Raw genomic sequence first — 20,631 nt, 5'->3', positions numbered from 1 at the left:
GGTTATTATAGAACATATACTCCTGATATTCATTTTTTTATTTTATTTGGTCAGTGATGGATAATTCTGTTCAGGTTCGTCATTGCAACAGCACAGAGTATTTCAGGAAAGGATTGTGCTCAGCTTGTGGGGAGGCATTGACCTGTCCACGCATGCAAAGACAGGAGCAGGATTATGATGAACTGTAAAAGAGACAAGTAGGACATTACAGTCTAAGGGTCTATTTACATGACCGTATGTAATTTCTGGTCTGCAGAATGCGGATCTGCAAAATACGGATGACCTCTTGTGGCGTCCGTTTATTTTTGCAGAACCATTGAATTCAATGGGTCCGTGGTCTGCATTTGCGGCCATGGATGTGGAAAGCACACAGATGCCCCCTACTAGTGGAAGGGGAAGAGTCCCCAACAGCACAGAGGATTTCAGGAAAAGATTGTGCTAGGCGTGGGGGGGCTTTGACCTGTCCACACATGCGAAGACAGGTCTGCATGTGACAGGAGCAGGATAATAATAAACCAAAACAGACTAAGAGTAAACGCAGATCTGCAAAATATGGATGACGTCCATGTGGCATCTGTTTTTTTTGTGGACCCATTGAGTTCAACGCGTTTTTGGCCCGTATTTGCAGCCAAGAATAGGACGTTCCGTCTTTTGCGGAAAGCACACACAGATGTGGAATGCACACAGATGTGGAATGCACACAGATATCTTCCGTGAGCTTTCCGCATCCTTGTGTCTGTTCCGCAAAAGATAGGACTCTGAAACACTCTGTGCTGTTGGAGACTATATCCCCTTTCACACAGGGGGCATACCACATATTTTGCGGATCTGTTATTTGTGTAACACAAAAAATGTGGTATGCCCCCTGTGTGAAAGGGGGTATAGTCTCCAACAGCACAGAGTGTTTCAGGAGACGAGCATGCTGTGGTTGGTCAAGTCTTTCTGATGGTATAGACCGAGGGGTCAGTTTGATAAGGAGCTGGCACAGAAGAACCTCTGTAGACACGCTATCCCCTGCTGCTATCGATCCAGCTGACATCTGTCACTCCACCGCTCGTCTGTTCCCGTATTTAGCAGAGATTCCCGGCTGCACGGAACTGGAAGGGAATGAATTAATTACTCTTAATGACTTTTAACACAACTTTTCTGATGACTCAATTTAATTAAGCGGCTTGTGTTACATCTGCGGAATTCAGTCAGACGGGAAAGTGAAAAAAACAGGAACTTCTCTTATTTGCCCAAGCGAGCTCCAGGAATTTCATTAAAAACATAAAAATTCCCCTTCAGCCGGTCGTCACTCTCTTGTAAGTCAGCAACGTCTTGGAGATGATTTTGCAAAAAACAGAATTTGCAGAATAAAAGATAAGCTTTATATCAATTCCTCTCAGTTTTCAGAATCTCTGCTTGCTGTCATTCAGTGGCATGGAGTCATCGACGTAGTTAGACATCTGCCCTGGTCATGTGATGGACACACAGGTGCAGTACAGGTCGCATGTGTCCATCCAATGACAGGGCAGAATTATGTCTCTGAAAGTAAACAATGGAGGTGTCTGTTGTATGACAGCAAGCAGAGATCTTGAGAGGAATTGATTCAGAAAGCATATTAGAAAATTACATAACTTTTCAATACACAATGAATATCCTGCATTTGCACAACCATACTAACCCATTCACTGTACTAAGAAGTTAAAGGGGGCTTCCAGCAATACCAGTGATTAGGTGGAATTGGCAGGGCCCCGACCTCTAAGCGAATAGGAATTAACTTTAGTAAAGTGTAACCTTTCTCTGCCTTGGAATAGAGACCAGGCACGCTTATAGGGATCCAATCCTATTGGTGAGACCCCACCAATGGGACGTTTATGGCATACTGTATGTAGTCTATTTGGATAAACCCCTTTAAAGGTTCACAGGGTCACTGAGCTTTACAAAAAGTTTTGATAAGTCCTAGCGATCTATCAAAAGTTTTTATCGATTGGGGTTCAAGTGCTGAGACCCCCACCGAGTAACTGGATCGAGGAGAGCGGAGCAATCACATAGCACCCTCCTGGAATAAGAAGGGCCCATAGACTTTCTATTGAGCCTGGAGGGAGAGAGAGTGCAGCACTCCGACCCCCATCAATCAAAACTTTTGATATATATCGCTATGACATATCAGATGTTTTTGGAAAGCTCAGTGACCCCATAGCCCGGCCATTGACAGGCCCATTCCTAGCTGATTTGACCACTGATGAAACCCGTGGCCGTTCCTGGCTCATGTGCCAGCACAGCAGCAGACGGGAGATCCATGACTTTTTGTCATTCCTCATCAGGGCGCCCTCTACAGGGCTATTAAGAGTACAAACCTCACTTTTATCCAGTTTGCTATAATGTATCAGTGCAGGTAAAATGTGTCAGTCAGGAGTCCTGGTGCTTATGGCAGAAAAGTTTGGGTAGAATGGATACAACTGTAACGAACGCTCAGCTGTGAGAAGGGCCTAAAGGAGAAATACACTCAGCAGCTCTCTAGAGCTTAAAAATTGTACAGCTCAGAAATGTCCATCACTGCCACAGGCTTCATGACTGAGATCCACTGAAATTATAAGCAGGCCTTAAAGGGGTTGTCCTAAAAAAAAAACACTACCTAAACTTTCACACTCGCGTTGGGTGCGGATCTGTCATGGATCTGCACAATCGCATCCGTTCAGATAATATAAACGTCTGCGTCCGTTCAGAAGGGATCCGTTTGTATCATCTTTAACATAGCCAGAACGGATCCGTCTTGAACACCATTTAAAGTCAATGGAGGAGGGATCCTTTTTCTATTGTGTCAGAGAAAACCGATCCGTCCCCATTGACTTACATTGTGTGCCAGGATGGATCAGTTTGGCTCAGTTTCGTCAGACGGAAACCAAACCGCTGCAAGCGTTTTGGTGTCCGCCTCCAAAGCGGAATGAAGAAGGCACAGAGCCAAACTGATGCATTCTGAGTGGATCCTTATCCATCAGAATGCATTAGGGGAAAACTGATCCGTTTTGGATCGCTTCTGAAATCCCTGAACGGATCTCACAAACGGAAAGCCCAAACGCCAGTGTGAAAGTAGCCTTATATAATTGGATGTAATTGAACCTTTGGTATAGCAACTGCTATTCAATAAAACCTATCTCTATAGTGCCACCTACTGTTCTTTTCTAATTTCTCCGTCCACATCACTGATCTGGTTACACATGCACAGTTCCATTCTTCAACTGCCACCAGCCATGTCTTCTGTTAGAAGCATTGACAGTTACAGGAAGAGAGCTGCAGCCGAAAGGACGTGTCCCCTGAGAAAGGACACACCCCTCAGCTATGATAGGGAGAGAGCTGCAGCAGAAAGGGCGTGCACCCTGAGCTGCAGCAGAAAGGAGGTGCACCCTGTGCTGCAGCAGAAAGGAGGAGCACCCTGAGCTGCAGCAGAATGGAGGAGCACCCTGAGCTGCAGCAGAAAGGAGGTGCACCCTGAGCTGCAGCCGAAAGGAGGAGCACCCTGAGCTGCAGCAGAAAGGAGGAGCACCCTGAGCTGCAGCAGAAAGGAGGTGCACCCTGAGCTGCAGCAGAAAGGAGGTGCACCCTGAGCTGCAGCAGAAAGGAGGTGCACCCTGAGCTGCAGCAGAAAGGAGGTGCACCCTGAGCTGCAGCAGAAAGGAGGAGCACCCTGAGCTGCAGCAGAAAGGAGGTGCACCCTGAGCTGCAGCAGAAAGGAGGTGCACCCTGTGCTGCAGCAGAAAGGAGGAGCACCCTGAGCTGCAGCAGAAAGGAGGAGCACCCTGAGCTGCAGCAGAAAGGAGGTGCTGCAGCAGAAAGGAGGTGCACCCTGTGCTGCAGCAGAAAGGGCGTGCACCCTGTGCTGCAGCAGAAAGGGCGTGCACCCTGTGCTGCAGCAGAAAGGGCGTGCACCCTGTGCTGCAGCAGAAGGGGCGTGCCCCATGAGCTGCAGCAGAAAGCTTGAAATAAATCTTTTACAGCAATTAGAGCAGTGAATGGGGGAAGCTCTGGTTCATGTGAGGTACAGGGCTGGCTCTAGCTTTGTTGGACAGAGATTTTCATGTGCTGTATGATTGTCTGATTTTTCATTTCTTACATTAATCATGGGATAACCCCTTTAAGGACCTTTCACCCCGCCTCATGACCCAGCGATCCCTTCCCAGCCAGATAAATAAATCCCCAATTTCTGGGCTCTCCCGGGGGTGACATAACATTGTGAATGGATGAAGGTGCAGGCACTTTCACTATTTACTGTGATGCTAATTTATGTATAAATTGCCAGTTCAGGAGCGCAGTGAGCGGCTCATTAATAATTTTTTGACAGCCGCTTACGCCTGAAACCTACTAATTATATTCCCCTGTATTTTGTACAGATGAAACATGGCAAAAGTTTTCAGGAGAAAAAAAATTAAAAATTTCCCACCGGGAGGTTTGCGTCAGAATGCTAATTTTTCGCCTGCCGTAAGCTATTCAGCGGTAATTTATTGTGAAGTGAATCTGCAGAGTAGGATTACTGCTTTTATTTATTGAAGAGCCTCGTTTTGGGGGGGAAGATGAAGAAGGCAGCAGTGGAAGAGGGGAGAGGACGTGGAGTCATTTAGAAGGACTGGAGAGCGGATGGTAATGAGCTGTCGGGAAACATTGTTTCCGGAGATTACGGCAATAATGGCGGGCAGGACTATAAATTCCATACACCCGTGCCAGCAGCTGCAGTCTGTGATATATGTGCATTGTGATGGGCATGTCGGGATGAAATAAGGGAAAAGGATGTTTTTATGGTATCGGCAGACAAAGCTGACAACGCCGCTGACAATCTGCTTGTTTCTGTATAAAGATATGCAAATTGGCTCTGTTTCCAAAAAGAAAAGAAAGCTGAGCCACTGATGCCACCAGATATAAGGTAGCTATCCTGTAAGTTAATAGTCAACCTTTTAAACAGGTCTTGAAGCATAATTCAGACGATAGCTAAGCCAGTACCTCATCTGCAGACAGCTGTTTCAGGTGACTGACCCTCGTTATTGCAGAGCAGAGAGAAGTGGCTTGTCTGGATGTGGGTTAGTATTTCTCCTTATGGAGAGTGCCTAGTAGCAGGGGCGTACATAAAGAAGTAAGGGCCCAAAAGAAAGGATCAAACCAGGCCCCCCACACAGGACAGAAGGGTTTCTGCCTAAACCCATTTCAATGACCCCTGGGCCATTTTTTATACTGCTTAATTTGCTAAAAGTTGTTCCTTTAGAGGGTAGAGTCCTGACCAAGCTTTCACCTCCAGTAGAAGAGGAGTTAATCCCAACTAAGACAGGGCCCCCTCTTGCCCTGGGCCCTATAGCAGTCGCATGGTCTGCCGCTATGGTAGTCTTATAGGTAAGGCAGCATTATGGCTCAAGAATGCCCAAATGAGCTTGTAATTTAAGCATAGCAATGATAAAAATGAGGCCCCTGAGCTGCCTGACAGCACCACACTCCTAGCCGCCATTATATAGGCCATCCTAATACCTCAGCCTAATTTTTTTGAGTACATTTCCATTTAACATTGTACCACTTTTAACAATAGCTCCCTCCTTTAAGGGACCCCATAGAATCCACATGAGCTGCTTCTGGAGTACACAGGTAGACATCTGCAATACACTATCCCATCGGCATATACCCTAGTAGGGCAGAAAAGTGATATACCGATCTTTGGGGACTTGGTCATAGACTGATGTTTCTCCTGAAGACTGTGTATTTCTCTAGTCTTATAACAAGTCATCTGTTCCCAGTGGGGAAGTTCCACACACATGTGGAGAAGAATGGACATCAGTTGACCCCAGTAGTCATGGGCTTTTAAGCCCTTCAACCTGTCCCTTACTTTATCTCTATTCCTTTACTTGTCTCTCTTATCTATCCATGGTTATCAATATCTCCTCTCTCTATTTCTTCTCAGCCCCTTGCTTTGTCTTGTTCTTTTCTCAGCATCCGGTGCTCTCTCTCCTCTTTACTTCTGCTCTTGTTTGTTTCCATCTCTCTCTCTCACCCTACCATCCTCTTACCTTACTGTACTGTTCTTCCTCTCCCCCTCCTGTTGCTTTTTCTCTCTGTTTCGCTCTCATTTTTATTTCATATCTTTTGATTTTTATCTTTACCACCAGGTTTCTACGTCTCTCTCACCCCTTCTTTCACATGTCCCCTCTATCTCTTTTCCTCTCTCTTCTCCATTTGTTCTTGTCGCTCTACTCTCTGTCCTTTCTACCACTCTGTCTCTATATTTCTCTTGCTCTTTTCCATTTCAACCCTTCTGTGTCTCTATACTCCTGTCTCTCTCCACTCTTCCCCCTCTGTCTCTTTACTCTTCTCTCTCTCTCCACTCTAATCCCTTTCTACCTCTTCGTTTGCTTCTTATTCTCACTCTTTCTGTCTATGCCTCTCTCCTTTCCTCTTTTTTTTTACCTTTCTCCTCTCCCCCCTTAGCTTCTCCACCATTCTCTCTACTATTCTTTTCTCACTCTCATCTCCCTAATTCTTGTCTCTGTTTCTCCCTCTCTCTACTCTTCTGTGTCTCTATTCCTCATTCACATTCTTTGTTTCTCTCTCATATCTCTCCTTCTCTGTATCCCTTGCTTTTCTTTCTTTGTCCTTCTAGTCCACTATCTTTTCCTCTCCTTTTCTTTGTTTCTGTTCCTCTCTCTATTTAGCTTTGTCTCTCTTCACTATTCTCACAGTCTCTCGCTTTTGGTCTCTTTGATGTTCTGCTCCCCTATGTCTCTCTCATCTCTGCTCTTTTCTCTGTCGTCTCTATTCTCTCTCATCATCTCTCTAGGTCTGTTTTCCTGTTGTTGTCTCTCTATGGAGCTCTTAAGAAGAAGAAGTCAGTGACTGATGTCCTCTCAGTACAGATCTGGTTGATAGTTGAGAGATTTAGTGGCTTTATGCCTTTGTAATGGGGAAGTGGCAAGTGTTATGGCTCCGCTGATGTAGAATCAAGCAGACAAGCCACCTCTCAGTCCCTCCTGAAAGCCTGGTAATTATGAGCCTCTCATCCAGAGCCAAGGTAAAGCCTTGTCTTATTTCTGTCCCTGTCTCAATTCCTTCAAGATGAAAAAAGTGTTCTGTTAGTGAGTGTCGGCAGCGGCCGCTGTGCACAAACAGTCCCTGAACCCACAGTCACATACAGTAGATCCATGTCACCAGCTGTATAAAGCTATGATAGTGCTGCTACAGTACATTAGGGCACACAGGACATGTTACAGCATGGATTATACAACAGTCACATCCAGAGTTGCATTCATGATTGTGCTTGCTGCCACTTGGAATCCATCCACACTGCACTAACCCACACTTTACAGCCCCTTGCTTGCTCTGCCTGTGCAGCTCTGTAAACTCTGAGATCCCACAGGCTAAAAGCTGGAATTGGCATGTGCACATGGCATGTTCTGTACACCAAAAGCATGCCCTGTATATACGTTCCGTCAGCAAGTGGCAACAGATTTGAAGCCTTGTTGCCTGAAAGACTTGATGCATACCCCCTTGTGAACATACGCTTCACACCAACAGGGGGCAGCAGTGAGATAGGAGGTCCAGCAGCCTGAAAGCTAAAAGACAGCTGAATTTTGCCCACATCCCCTCACTCTGTTGCCCCCATCATGCTTTGTATATCCAAAGAACCAGGACAGCACAGCAGTGAGATCATAGGCCCTGCATGGTAAAAGAAAACTAGCAAACATGTGAATACAGTCCCCTGCTAGTTGTGTGTTTGTGTAAGGCCTCATGCACACGACTGTTGTGTTCCGTTTTCCGTGATTTTCTGCGGACCCATTGACTTTCAATGGGTCCGTTGAAAACTTGGAAAATGCACCGTTTGTCATCCGCCTCCGTGATCCGTGTATCCTGTCCGTCCAAAAAATAGGACAGGTCCTATTTTTTTGACGGACAACGGTTCACGGAACCATTCAAGTCAATGGGTCCGTAAAAGAACACGGATGCACACAAGATTGGCATCCGTGTCCGTGATCCGTGGCCGTAGGTTACTTTCATACAGACGGATCCGAAGATCCGTCTGCATAAAAGCTTTTTTAGAGCTGAGTTTTCACTTCGTGAAAACTCAGATCTGACAGTATATTCTAACACAGAGGCGTTCCCATAGTGATGGGGACGCTTCTAGTTAGAATATACAACGAACTGTGTACATGACTGCCCCCTGCTGCCTGGCAGCACCCGATCTCTTACAGGGGGCTGTTATCCGTACAATTAACCCCTCAGGTACTGCACCTGAAGGGGTTAATTGTGCGTATCATAGCCCCCTGTAAGAGATCCGGGGCTGCCAGGCAGCAGGGGGCAGACCCCCTCCCCAGTTTAAATTTCATTGGTGGCCAGTGCGGCCCCCCCTCCCTCCCTCTATTGTATTAATAACATTGGTGGCACAGTGTGCGCCCCCCCGGCCCCCCCTCCCTCCCTCCCTCTATTGTAATAATAACATTGGTGGCACAGTGTGCGCCCCCCCCCGCCCCCCCTTCCTCCCTCTATTGTATTAATACGTTGGTGGCACAGTGTGCGCCCCCCCGGCCCCCCCCTTCCTCCCTCTATTGTATTAATACAATGGTGGCACAGTGTGCGGCCTCCCCCGGCCCCCCCTCCCTCCCTCTATTGCATTAATAACATTGGTGGCCAGTGTGCGGCCTCCCCTCTCCCCCCCCCATTCATTGGTGGCAGCGGAGTTCCGATCGGAGTCCCAGTTTAATAGCTGGGGCTCTGATCGGTAACCATGGCAACCAGGACGCTACTGCAGTCCTGGTTGCCATGGTTACTTAGCAATAGTAGAAGCATCATACTTACCTGCTGGCTGCTGCGATGTCTGTGTCCGGCCGGGAGCTCCTCCTACTGGTAAGTGACAGTTCATTTAGCAATGCGCCACACAGACCTGTCACTTACCAGTAGGAGGAGCTCCCGGCCGGACACAGACATTGCAGCAGCCAGCAGGTAAGTATGATGCTTCTACTATTGCTAAGTAACCATGGCAACCAGGACTGCAGTAGCATCATGGTTGCCATGGTTACCGATCGGAGCCCCAGCGATTAAACTAGGACTCCGATCAGAACTCCGCTGCCACCAATGATCGGGGGGGGGGGGGAAGAGGGGAGGCCGCACACCGCACACTGGCCACCAATGTTATTAATGCAATAGAGGGATGGAGGGGGGGCCGGGGGAGGCCGCACACTGGCCACACATGTTCTTATTACAATAGAGGGAGGGAGGGGGGGCCGGGGGAGGCCGCACACTGGCCACCAATGTTATTAATGCAATAGAGGGATGGAGGGGGGGGGGGGCCGGGGGAGGCCGCACACTGGCCACCACCAAGGTTCTTATTACAATAGAGGGAGGGAGGGGGGGCCGGGGGAGGCCGCACACTGGCCACCAATGTTATTATTACAATAAAAGGAGGGAGGGGGGGCCGGGGGAGGCTGCACAATGTGCCACCAATGTTATTAATACAATAGAGGGAGGGAGGGGGGGCCGCACTGGCCACCAATGATATTCAAACTGGGGAGGGGGGGTCTGCCCCCTGCTGCCTGGCAGCCCTGATCTCTTACAGGGATCTATGATACGCACAATTAACCCCTTCAGGTGCGGCACCTGAGGGGTTAATTGTGCTGATCACGGCCCCCTGTAAGAGATTGGGTGCTGCCAGGGAGCAGTCATGTACACAGTTTGTAGTATATTCTAACTAGAAGCGTCCCCATCACCATGGGAACGCCACTGTGTTAGAATATACTGTCGGATATGAGTTTTCACGATGTAACTCATATCCGACAGTATATTCTAACATAGAGGCGTTCCCATGGTGATGGGGACGCTTCAAGTTAAAATATACCATCGGATTGGAGAAAACTCCAATCCGATGGTATAAAAGGGACTCCAGACTTTACATTGAAAGTCAATGGGGGACGGATCCGTTTGCAATTGCACCATATTGTGTCAACATCAAACGGATCCGTCCCCATTGACTTGCATTGTAATTCAGGACGGATCCGTTTGGCTCCGCCAAAAATCAAGGAAGACCCACGGACGAAAAAACGGTCACGGATCACGGACCAACGGAACCCCGTTTTGCGGACAGTGAAAAAATACTGTCGTGTGCATGAGGCCTAAAGAGCATGATTTATACCCTGAAAGACCCACAAAGCATTATCTCTACAGTGAGCACATGCCCGCTATACAGATACAACTAACAGGGGCAACAGGTTTGTGCTCCTGCAGACTGAAGGCTTGGAATCAACAGGATTTTACTACCCACTAATGGTTGTGTGTATATGTGTACAGTGCATGGTCTGTATTCCAGAAGAACCAGCAAGCGGCAACAGTGAGATGTGAAGTGCTGCATCCTGAAAAATGAAAAACAGCAACATTCTGAATTCAGCTTTGGATGTGACTGGAGCATATATTGTTGTAGTAACTAAAAGGTGCATCTCAATATATTAGAATATCATCAAAAAGTTAATTTATTTCAGTAATTCAATTCAAAAAGTGAAACTCTATATTATATAGACTAAGTACACACAGAGTGATCTATTTCAAATGCTTCTTTTTTTTAATGTTGATGATTATGACTTACAGCTAATGAAAACCCAAAAGTCAGTATCTCAGAAAATCTTATAAAAATGTTCAGTATTGTAGACTCATGTTGTCACACTCCAATCAGCTAATCAATACAAAACACCTGTAAAAGTTTTGTAAGCCTTTAAATGGTCCTTCAGTCTGGTTCAGTAGGCTACACATTCATAGGGACGATTGCTGACTTGATAGTTGTCCAGAAGGCAGTCACTGACAACAGGGACGTAGCTAAAGGCTCATGGGCCCTGGTGCAAGAGTTCAGCTTAAGCCCTCCTTCCCTCAGTGCTTTGTGGCAAGGGGCAGGGGTGCACCTAGCCTTACTGCTTCCTGAGCCAAAAATTGAAACGGCACCCCCCATGCCAAATTCTCAACCTTACCCTTTCACTCCAGCCCTACTGTTGAAGACATACTTGGAAAATATTACATACAGTTTACGTAAAGGGTACAGCACCACATACCTCTTAAATCCAGTCACGTCTTCTTTGATGTCAATGTTCTCTTACCTCTTCTTCGCCATTCAGACCAGACAGCCATAATACTTTCTTTCATCCATCTCTCGACTCTGCAGAGTTTGACAAAAAGACATCTTAGTTTCTTAATTTCCCATTATCCTCCCACCTTCTGAACACCCATTCCTGCCACCCCCAATACTGTACCCACTATGCTCCCCAACACTATACTGCAGAAACAGTCCCCCTGAAAATACTAGTACTACGCAGATAATGCCCTCATTGTGCCGCAGAAGCAATAATCCCCCCCCATAGTGCCCATACTAGTTATCATGTTCCCCATAGTCCCCTAGTGGTAATAATTCTCCTTATGTGTGCCAGTACAAAAACTACCCCCTTATATTGTGTGCCAGTACAAAAAATACCCCTTATAATGTGCGCCGGTTCAAAAAATAAGCCCTTATAATGTGCGCCAGAACAAAGATACCCCTTTAGATTGTGCGCCAGTACAAAAAATACCCCCTTATAATGTGTGCCAGTACAGAACAATATCCCTTTACATACCCTCTTACCTTTCAGATCAGACCCCCATATCAGACCTCAAATCAGACCCCCATATCAGATCTTCAGATCAGACCCCCATATAAGTCCTCAGTTCAGATCATAAGACCCCCATATCAGACCACCATATGAACCCCATATCAGAACTTCAGATGAGACCCCCATATGAGACCTCTGATCAGACCCCTATTAGACCACCGTGTCAGGCACCCTTTAGACCTCCATGTCAGACCTCAGATCAGACCCCCATGTTAGACTCCCTTAAGAACTCCATGTCAGACCGCCATCAGACCTCAGATGAGACCCTCATTAGACCTCCATGTTAGACCCCCATCAGACCTCAGATCAGACCCAAAATAAATAAGTGGGCATGGCTCAAGCTACAACTGTTGCATTCCTTGTGTCAATCCACTCATGACCCGGAGACGTCATCAGAAGTGTCTTAACTGGGCTAAGGAGAAAAGGGATTGGACTGTTGCTCAGTGGTCCAAAGTCATTTTTTTCCAGATGAAAGTACATTTTGCATTTCATTTGGAAATCAAGGTTCCAGATTCTTGAGGAAGAGTGGAGAGGCACACGATCCAAGTTGCTTGAGGTCCAGTGTGAAGTTTCCACAGTCAATGATGGTCTGGGGCCATGTCATCATCTGGTGTTGGTCCACTGTGTTATATGAAGTCCAAAGTCAGCGCAGCCGTCTACCAAGAAATTTTAGAGCACGTCATGCCTACCTCTGCTGACAAGTTTTATGGAGATGCTGTAATTCATGCAAAAGTAGTATTGAGTGCATATACTGTACAAACTTTTCAGTAGGCCAAAATTTCTGTGTTAAAATTATTTTTTAAATTGGACCTACACAATATTGTAATTTTCGGAGATACAGATTTTTGGGTTTTCATTAGCTGTAAGCCATAATCACAAGTGTAGAGAAAAGTAAACAGTGGCACTCACCAAAAATCTTTTTGCAGATTTTATTCTATCTGCAACGTACCAGTCCGCAGGGGTAGAACACGTGAGGTTGACGGTGGGCCGAAGTGTACAAACAGTTCATCGGTTACTCACTGCAGACGCCCCCCTGGGCCAGCAGTGCTGTGAAGGGGAGAACAGCACTGCATTCTCCGGGGCACACTCGGTTACAGGGGACACCGGCCAGATGGTGATTGAGGTGCCCTTGATGGTGATTGGGTTTCTGAGGGCTTTTTGCGGCTGGGCCCCTGACTTAGGTAATGTTGTGACGCCAGCATCTTGATGGTGCAAAATGTTGAGAGTGGTAGTAGTATGGAGTTTTGAATCCAACTGGAAACTTTACTATAACCAGGATCTTGATAACAGCTTACATCCAGTAATAAAGCTGTCTCTGATACACATGCAAGTTGGATGTGATGAATCCCAGTAACAGGCTGTACTTGTAGTAATGTCTCAGGCTAGGGTAGTTAGTTATGTACTCGCTGATATTCAGCTCTTTGCCTTGCTTCAGTCTCAGTTGAGGTAGTTCAAGTCTTAGTCTTCTACACACAAGTGATACAACAGAAATCTTATCTGTCCTTAAAAACAACGGTGAGGCTGCCGGAAGCTAATAAATCCTTCACCTAGATACAAAGGTGCCTAGAGCCCAGAATAATGGCTTTGTCCTTCCTTTGTCTTTTCCACAATAAACTTGACAAAATCCACCTGCTACTCCAGAAGAGTGAATGGTAGAATACAGACTTCACCTATATTCCTGGCTTGACACTGAGATACACGTTGGCTCCTCTGGGCCGTGGAGCCCAAGAAAAAGCTAAGAGGAGAGGGGACCTCTCCTTCCCCCTAGCTCCTCACTCCATCTTCTTTTTCTTCAACACTCTAAACTCAACTCTTACATCTTCTCAGCTAACTAACTAGGCCTGAACTGTGCTATATACAGGTCCTTCTAAAAAAATTAGCATATTGTGATAAAGTTAATTATTTTCTGTAATGTACTGATAAACATTAGACTTTCATATATTTTAGATTCATTACACACCAACTGAAGTAGTTCAAGCCTTTTATTGTTTTAATATTGATGATTTTGGCATACAGCTCATGAAAACCCCAAATTCCTATCTCAAAAAATTAGAATATCATGAAAAGGTTCTCTAAACGAGCTATTAACCTAATCATCTGAATCAACTAATTAACTCTAAACACCTGCAAAAGATTCCTGAGGCTTTTAAAAACTCCCAGCCTGGTTCATTACTCAAAACCGCAATCATGGGTAAGACTGCCGACCTGACTGCTGTCCAGAAGGCCATCATTGACACCCTCAAGCAAGAGGGTAAGACACAGAAAGAAATTTCTGAACGAATAGGCTGTTCCCAGAGTGCTGTATGAAGGCCCCTCAGTGGGAAGTCTGTGGGAAGGAAAAAGTGTGGCAGAAAACGCTGCACAACGAGAAGAGGTGACCGGACCCTGAGGAAGATTGTGGAGAAGGACCGATTCCAGACCTTGGGGGACCTGCGGAAGCAGTGGACTGAGTCTGGAGTAGAAACATCCAGAGCTACCATGTACAGGCGTGTGCAGGAAATGGGCTACAGGTGCCGCATTCCCCAGGTCAAGCCACTTTTGAACCAGAAACAGCGGCAGAAGCGCCTGACCTGGGCTACAGAGAAGCAGCACTGGACTGTTGCTCAGTGGTCCAAAGTACTTTTTTCGGATGAAAGCAAATTTTGCATGTCATTCGGAAATCAAGGTGCCAGAGTCTGGAGGAAGACTGGGGAGAGGGAAATGCCAAAATGCCTGAAGTCCAGTGTCAAGTACCCACAGTCAGTGATAGTCTGGGGTGCCATGTCAGCTGCTGGTGTTGGTCCACTGTGTTTTATCAAGGGCAGGGTCAATGCAGCTAGCTATCAGGAGATTTTGGAGCACTTCATGCTTCCATCTGCTGAAAAGCTTTATGGAGATGAATATTTCATTTTTCAGCACGACCTGGCACCTGCTCACAGTGCCAAAACCACTGGTAAATGGTTTACTGACCATGGTATTACTGTGCTCAATTGGCCTGCCAACCCTCCTGACCTGAGCCCCATAGAGAATCTGTGGGATATTGGGAAGAGAAAGTTGAGAGACGCAAGACCCAACACTCTGGATGAGCTTAAGGCCGCTATCGAAGCATCCTGGGCCTCCATAACACCTCAGCAGTGCCACAGGCTGATTGCCTCCATGCCACGCCGCATTGAAGCAGTCATTTCTGCAAAAGGATTCCCGACCAAGTATTGAGTGCATAACTGAACATAATTATTTGAAGGTTGACTTTTTTTGTATTAAAAACACTTTTCTTTTATTGGTCGGATGAAATATGCTAATTTTTTTAGATAGGAAATTTGGGTTTTCATGAGCTGTATGCCAAAATCATCAATATTAAAACAATAAAAGGCTTGAACTACTTCAGTTGTGTGTAATGAATCTAAAATATATGAAAGTCTAATGTTTATCAGTACATTACAGAAAATAATGAACTTTATCACAATATGCTAATTTTTTTTAGAAGGACCTGTATACTGTGGTGCTATCCCCATCTAGTGGTGTAATGTATGTAGTGCACCTGGCAGCCCGGTAACAGGAAAGGATGAAATATAGCATGATATAACATGTAACACAATAAGTTTTTGCAGTGCCCACGTACACTAGTGGGACGCTGCATATCTTCCATAAAAACATGGGGGGGCGGGTACAGCACAGTAAAAAGGCAACAACCTCTACATTTGTGGTTTAAGACTATAAGTGGGCTGGGCACCGCCAGTGAACACCTACTTCTATATGCATGTTTTTTCTGTTAATCTATGTTAGTGCACTCTCGGCAGTGCCAAATGCCTTTCTATATAAGGTGTAAGCCATAACCATCAACATTAAAAGAAATAAAAGCGTGAAATAGATCCCTCCATGTGTAATGAATCTATATAATATGAGTTTCACTTTTTGAACTGGATTACTAAAATAAATTAACTTTTCGATGATGTTCTAACTTATTGAGATGCACCTGTATATGTAAGGCTACTTTTACACTAGCGTTTCTATTTTCCGGTACTGAGATCCGTCATAGGCTCTCAATACCAGAAAAAAACGCTTCCGTTTTGTCCCTATTCATTGTCAATGGGGACAAAATGCAACTGAAAAGGAGGGAATGCTCCAAAATGAATTCCGTTCCGTTTGGTTGCGTTCCCATTCGGAGAGCAAACCGCAGCACCTCATTGGATGCGGTGCAAGACGTCATGACCCACAATGCATGGGGACGGATCCATTTTCTCTGACACAATAGAAAACGGATCCATCCCCCATTAAATGTCAATGTAGTTCATGACGGATTGGCTATGTTAAAGATAATACAAATGCATCCGTTCATAACGGATGCAGACGGTTGTATAATCAGTAACGGAAGCGTTTTTGCTGAGCCCTGCCGGATCCAGCAAAAACGCTAATGTGAAAGTAGCCTAAATTTAACCCGTTGTTCACAAGTGCTGATTCGCAAAGTGTGAAATCAACCTTTTCGCCACTCATTGCAAACCAGGACAGTACGTTATTGTCATCTACATTTTCCAGGAGGCAGCAGCGCAGGGTGGGAGCTGCATGGCGTTATGATCCTATAGATGCAGCGGGGAGATGAAGGAGCAGCGCGCTCAGCCTCAGCTTTGCTTTTCAAACAATCCTCCTCCTTGTCAAACCATTTCAATTAGACTTTCCTTTCCTGTAAGAATCTGGGTCTGCGCCTGTAATTATAGCTCTAGATTCTGGGATTAATGTGTAAAGCCGCATCTCTGGCTTGTCGAGACGCTGCGTTCGCCTTTAGATCTGTACGTCTGCCCGATGTTCGCCTATAATCCTCCAACGTCTTCATTAACCTTCCTTCTTTGGCTCCCTTGCTTATCTGTTTAAGCTTTTTGGGGCGTATCAGTCGGCTTTGTTGTTACTTTACTCATTACAATTGAATCCTGTAAAAAAGAAAAGTTCTTTTCCCCCATTGATGGATGCAGTTTAAGCTGCTGTTTAGTCATGCGATACTTCTCCGGAGTCCCAGAGCAATCTATTACTAGCATGACAAATAAAGACAGAGAGGATCTCCGCCATCTCTATGAAGTCGCCTCATGGGAACGCTACATCAAAAACGCGCTACTGCGCTCAACGTAACCCGACTGCCGCAAGGTCACATTTACGTTTTTTTTAGAAGCAAACATACTTTAAATTCTCACAGTCGACAGGACTCCACTATAATTAATCGGGCTGTTCACTTACAGTTTAAGGATAACTCCAAAATTACATTGTTTCCTAAGAGTGCGGCCACATGGTCGGTTTCTGCTTGGAGTTTTGGAAGCCTGTATATTATCTCTCCTTTCATGATCTGCTCCTGATTTGGGCTTCTAAAACTGCATCAGAAATCCTGGCCATGTGTCCATACCCAGGGGTGCACCTAGCCTTCTGCTGCCTGAGGCGAAAACTTAAACAGCGCCCCCCCATGCCAATTTCTTAACCTTACCCCTTTGCCACAATGAAAGTGCTCATTGCCCATGGCCCTTCTGCTGCCCCTTCTTGCCCCTACCTGGTGCTGCCTCACCTAGCCTCATTGGTGGTGCACCCCTGTCCGTACCCTAACCTGTGCCACTGCCAGATCTCAGCTCTGGCAGAAGGTACACATGATACCACTACCAGCAGTTATGTCCTCTACACTTTACAGAGAAACATGGCTGCCAGTCCTCAGCCACCAAGAATGGTCTTCCTCCAGCTAGTACAGAACTTCAACTTCCATCCAGTCCTGACTGTCACTACCCGGCCGGCTGCTATGCATCAAATCTAGCAAATTCGGGCTGCTATATTACAGTGGAAAAAGACAAGAGCAGGGCAGCTACCAACCGTTAGCAATAAACAGGATATGATTTCTCCAGGGATAACCTACTTTTGCCCTTTAATGAGCAATTTGGTGAAAAGTAGGAAACCAGTGGGAGAAATGTATCAGAATTGGAGCAAAGGAAGAATAGAGGAATTGTCCACAGATGCATGTAAATGTTTAATGATTATACCGTAGTATAAAATAATACTTCCTTATAGTGCACACACAATACAGGCTCAGTGGCCAAATAATACCACCATGCACTACATAATATTCCCTGTACTCCTAGCACTGTATATACAGTACGTACATATCACTTATACTGTAATAATTGTAATATACAACCAAATAATACCACAATATAGTGCTGTAATATTGTTGTCAAGTATCGATTGCATAATACCACCATATAGTGCCCAAATAACAGGCAGTATCCATATGATATTATCTATCAGAGCCTATTTAATACTGCATATGCAGACACATAATACCACCATATATTGCCATAACAATATTTCCATACATAGTCCACCTAATACCATTATAGGGTTGGCTCATCTGACTTATTGGTGACATATCACTTGATATGCCATCAACGTCTGATAGGTGCTGGGACACACACCTGTCTCTAGAACAGAGCCCGCAAAGTGAAGGAAAGTGGACAGCACATACGTTGCCGCCCGCCGCCCTCTATTCATTTCTATGGGATGAAAATAGTCGAACACTAGCTCGGCTATTTCTGTCAGCTCCATAGAAGTGAATGGAGAGATGGCCACACTTCTGCAGCGTGCTTCCCATTCATTTCTATGTAAAATAGCTGAGCATGCCGTTCTATCTGATATAGACTATCAGACGTTAGGATTCAAACAAAATAGAATAAGTCCAGCTCACCCACCAATGTCCGTGCACGGAACGAGTCATGGTTGGCTCTGACTTAAAGGGATGGAAGAACTATTACAGGCTAACCGTCCCTAAACCTATCCCTTATCCCAATACCCACAAATGACACGGAGACCTTCTGTGGTAAAACGGGCCGTAGCATAACTTTATTAACCCAACATGTTCACATGTTTCTTTAATCAAACAATTAGGCATTTCCATAATAACATATATATAACACATATATATATATACCCAACGTAACATGACCACGGCCAACCAACCCGACACTGCAACCCCTTGCATTGTAGAAGGACCCATTCTGGTTTGCGGACCCATTCAAGTCAACGGGTCCGTGAAAAAACACGGAGGCACACAAGATTGTCATCCGCGTCCGTTATCCGTGTCCATTTTTTTTCCTATCATTTTCAAGGCAAACTTGACTTAGATTTTTTTTTTTCACTTTTCTGGTCTGGTGATCCTCCAAAAATCAAGGAAGACACACGGAAGAAAAAACGGACATGGATCACAGAACCGTTTTGCGGACCGTGGAAAAATACTGTCGTGTGCATGGGTCCTAATACTTACTTCAAGAACACACATGACACTGCTAGATAGTTGACATAATATACTGCTAAATAATACTGCATGTTTTTAGGGTTGCTTTTTAATCTAAGAATAGCTCTCGGCCTGACTACTGGAACGGACAGTGGAGTTGAATACTTTTCTTTTTGATTTCAGGTTCCCCTTGGAGGTCCAGTCCGGGGCTCCACCAGGAAAGGGGGCTTTAGGCAACAGCTTTGTTTGATGATCCCCACTGAAGATGACTCAAGGTCTTAGGGATTATTTTTTGTGTTGCTGATTTCTCTTTGAACATTATGCACATTCATGCTGTAGGACCCTTATGCAACTATCTATTCCGAACATGGGATGGCTCCTTCTGTCTTAGACTTCTTCAATATTTTTCCTAGAAAAATGTACATTTCTCAGTCCCTGACAGAGTAGCAGAAACGGCAGCATGAAAATAAAGCTAAGTCCAACGTTTATATCTAATGCATTTCACAGCTCGTGGAAGACAGAGAAAGCATTATTACAATTAGGGTTGTTTCGATACCAAAATTTTCATTCAGTTTCGATACCATAAAAAAGTATTGTGATACTCAATACCATTCGATACCACGCGAAAAAAAATAAAACACCAAAAAAGCCGCGTGCATTCCACATTTTATGGAACGTCCGGCCCATAATTGAACAGTCCTATTCTATTTTTTTTTGGGGGGGGGGGGGGGCAAGGTGAAAAATTGTGAATCGTACGGTTTTTATTTATTTATTTTTTCTGTTATGGCGTTCACAGCATAGTAGTATTTTTATATATTTTAATAGTGTAGACTTTTTTAGACGTGGCGATATGTAGTATGTTTATTTATTGTTTATATATTTTATATGTACAATTGGGAAAGGGGCGATTCATACTTAATAATTTTATTTTATTTTTTTACTTTTTATTTAATAACTATTGCCCTTAGGGGCTAGATCTTTTAATCCCTTGTCCTATTCACCCTAATAGATCCCTATTAGGGTTAATAGGACTTCACACTCTCCCTCCTGCCCTGTGCATAATGCACACAGCAGCAGGGAGCTTACCATGGCAGCCAGGGCTTCAGTAGCGTCCTGGCTGCCATGGTAACCGATCAGAGCCCCAGGATTACACTGCTGGGGCTCCGATCACAAGCTGCCACTGCCACCAATGAAGAGGGGACCCTGTGACCACTGCCACCAATGATTTTAAGGGTCCATTTACACGTCCGTAATGTATTGCGGATCCGCAATACACACGTCTGACACCCCCATAGAACTGCCTATTCTTGTCCGCAATTGTGCAGCAGTGTATTTCTTCCCCTGTCCCGCCTCCTGCTTTAATTAATAGCGGCACATTCATTTGTGGCAGTGGTATGGGCAGCTTCAGAGCCCGCTCACTTCATTGGGCTCAGTGCGGCCGCGGTAAGGAGGGAGCTAAATACCATGCAGAGTCCACCTGGTTCTTTCTTTTAGCTGCAGCATCTTCCATTTTCAAACTCTCTATTCTGCCTGCTTACTACAGATCATGAGGTCCTGTCTGGCACTTTATCATATGTACTCTCAGGAACATGCTCCAAACAGGACACCTTGGGCATAGCCCCTCCATTGACTTCTGATTCAGCCAGATTTTATCATGTCTTGGCAGCTAACACCTTATTGCATTGATCACAGTGCAGTTTCTCAACACAAACAGTGCGGTTCACATACACATATCCACAATTGCAGAATCCATGAACAACCTGTCTGCAG

The sequence above is a fragment of the Bufo gargarizans genome, chromosome 2 (genome assembly GCF_014858855.1).
Source record: "Bufo gargarizans isolate SCDJY-AF-19 chromosome 2, ASM1485885v1, whole genome shotgun sequence".
NCBI lineage: Eukaryota > Metazoa > Chordata > Amphibia > Anura > Bufonidae > Bufo > Bufo gargarizans.
This window is presented reverse-complemented; position numbering follows the sequence as displayed.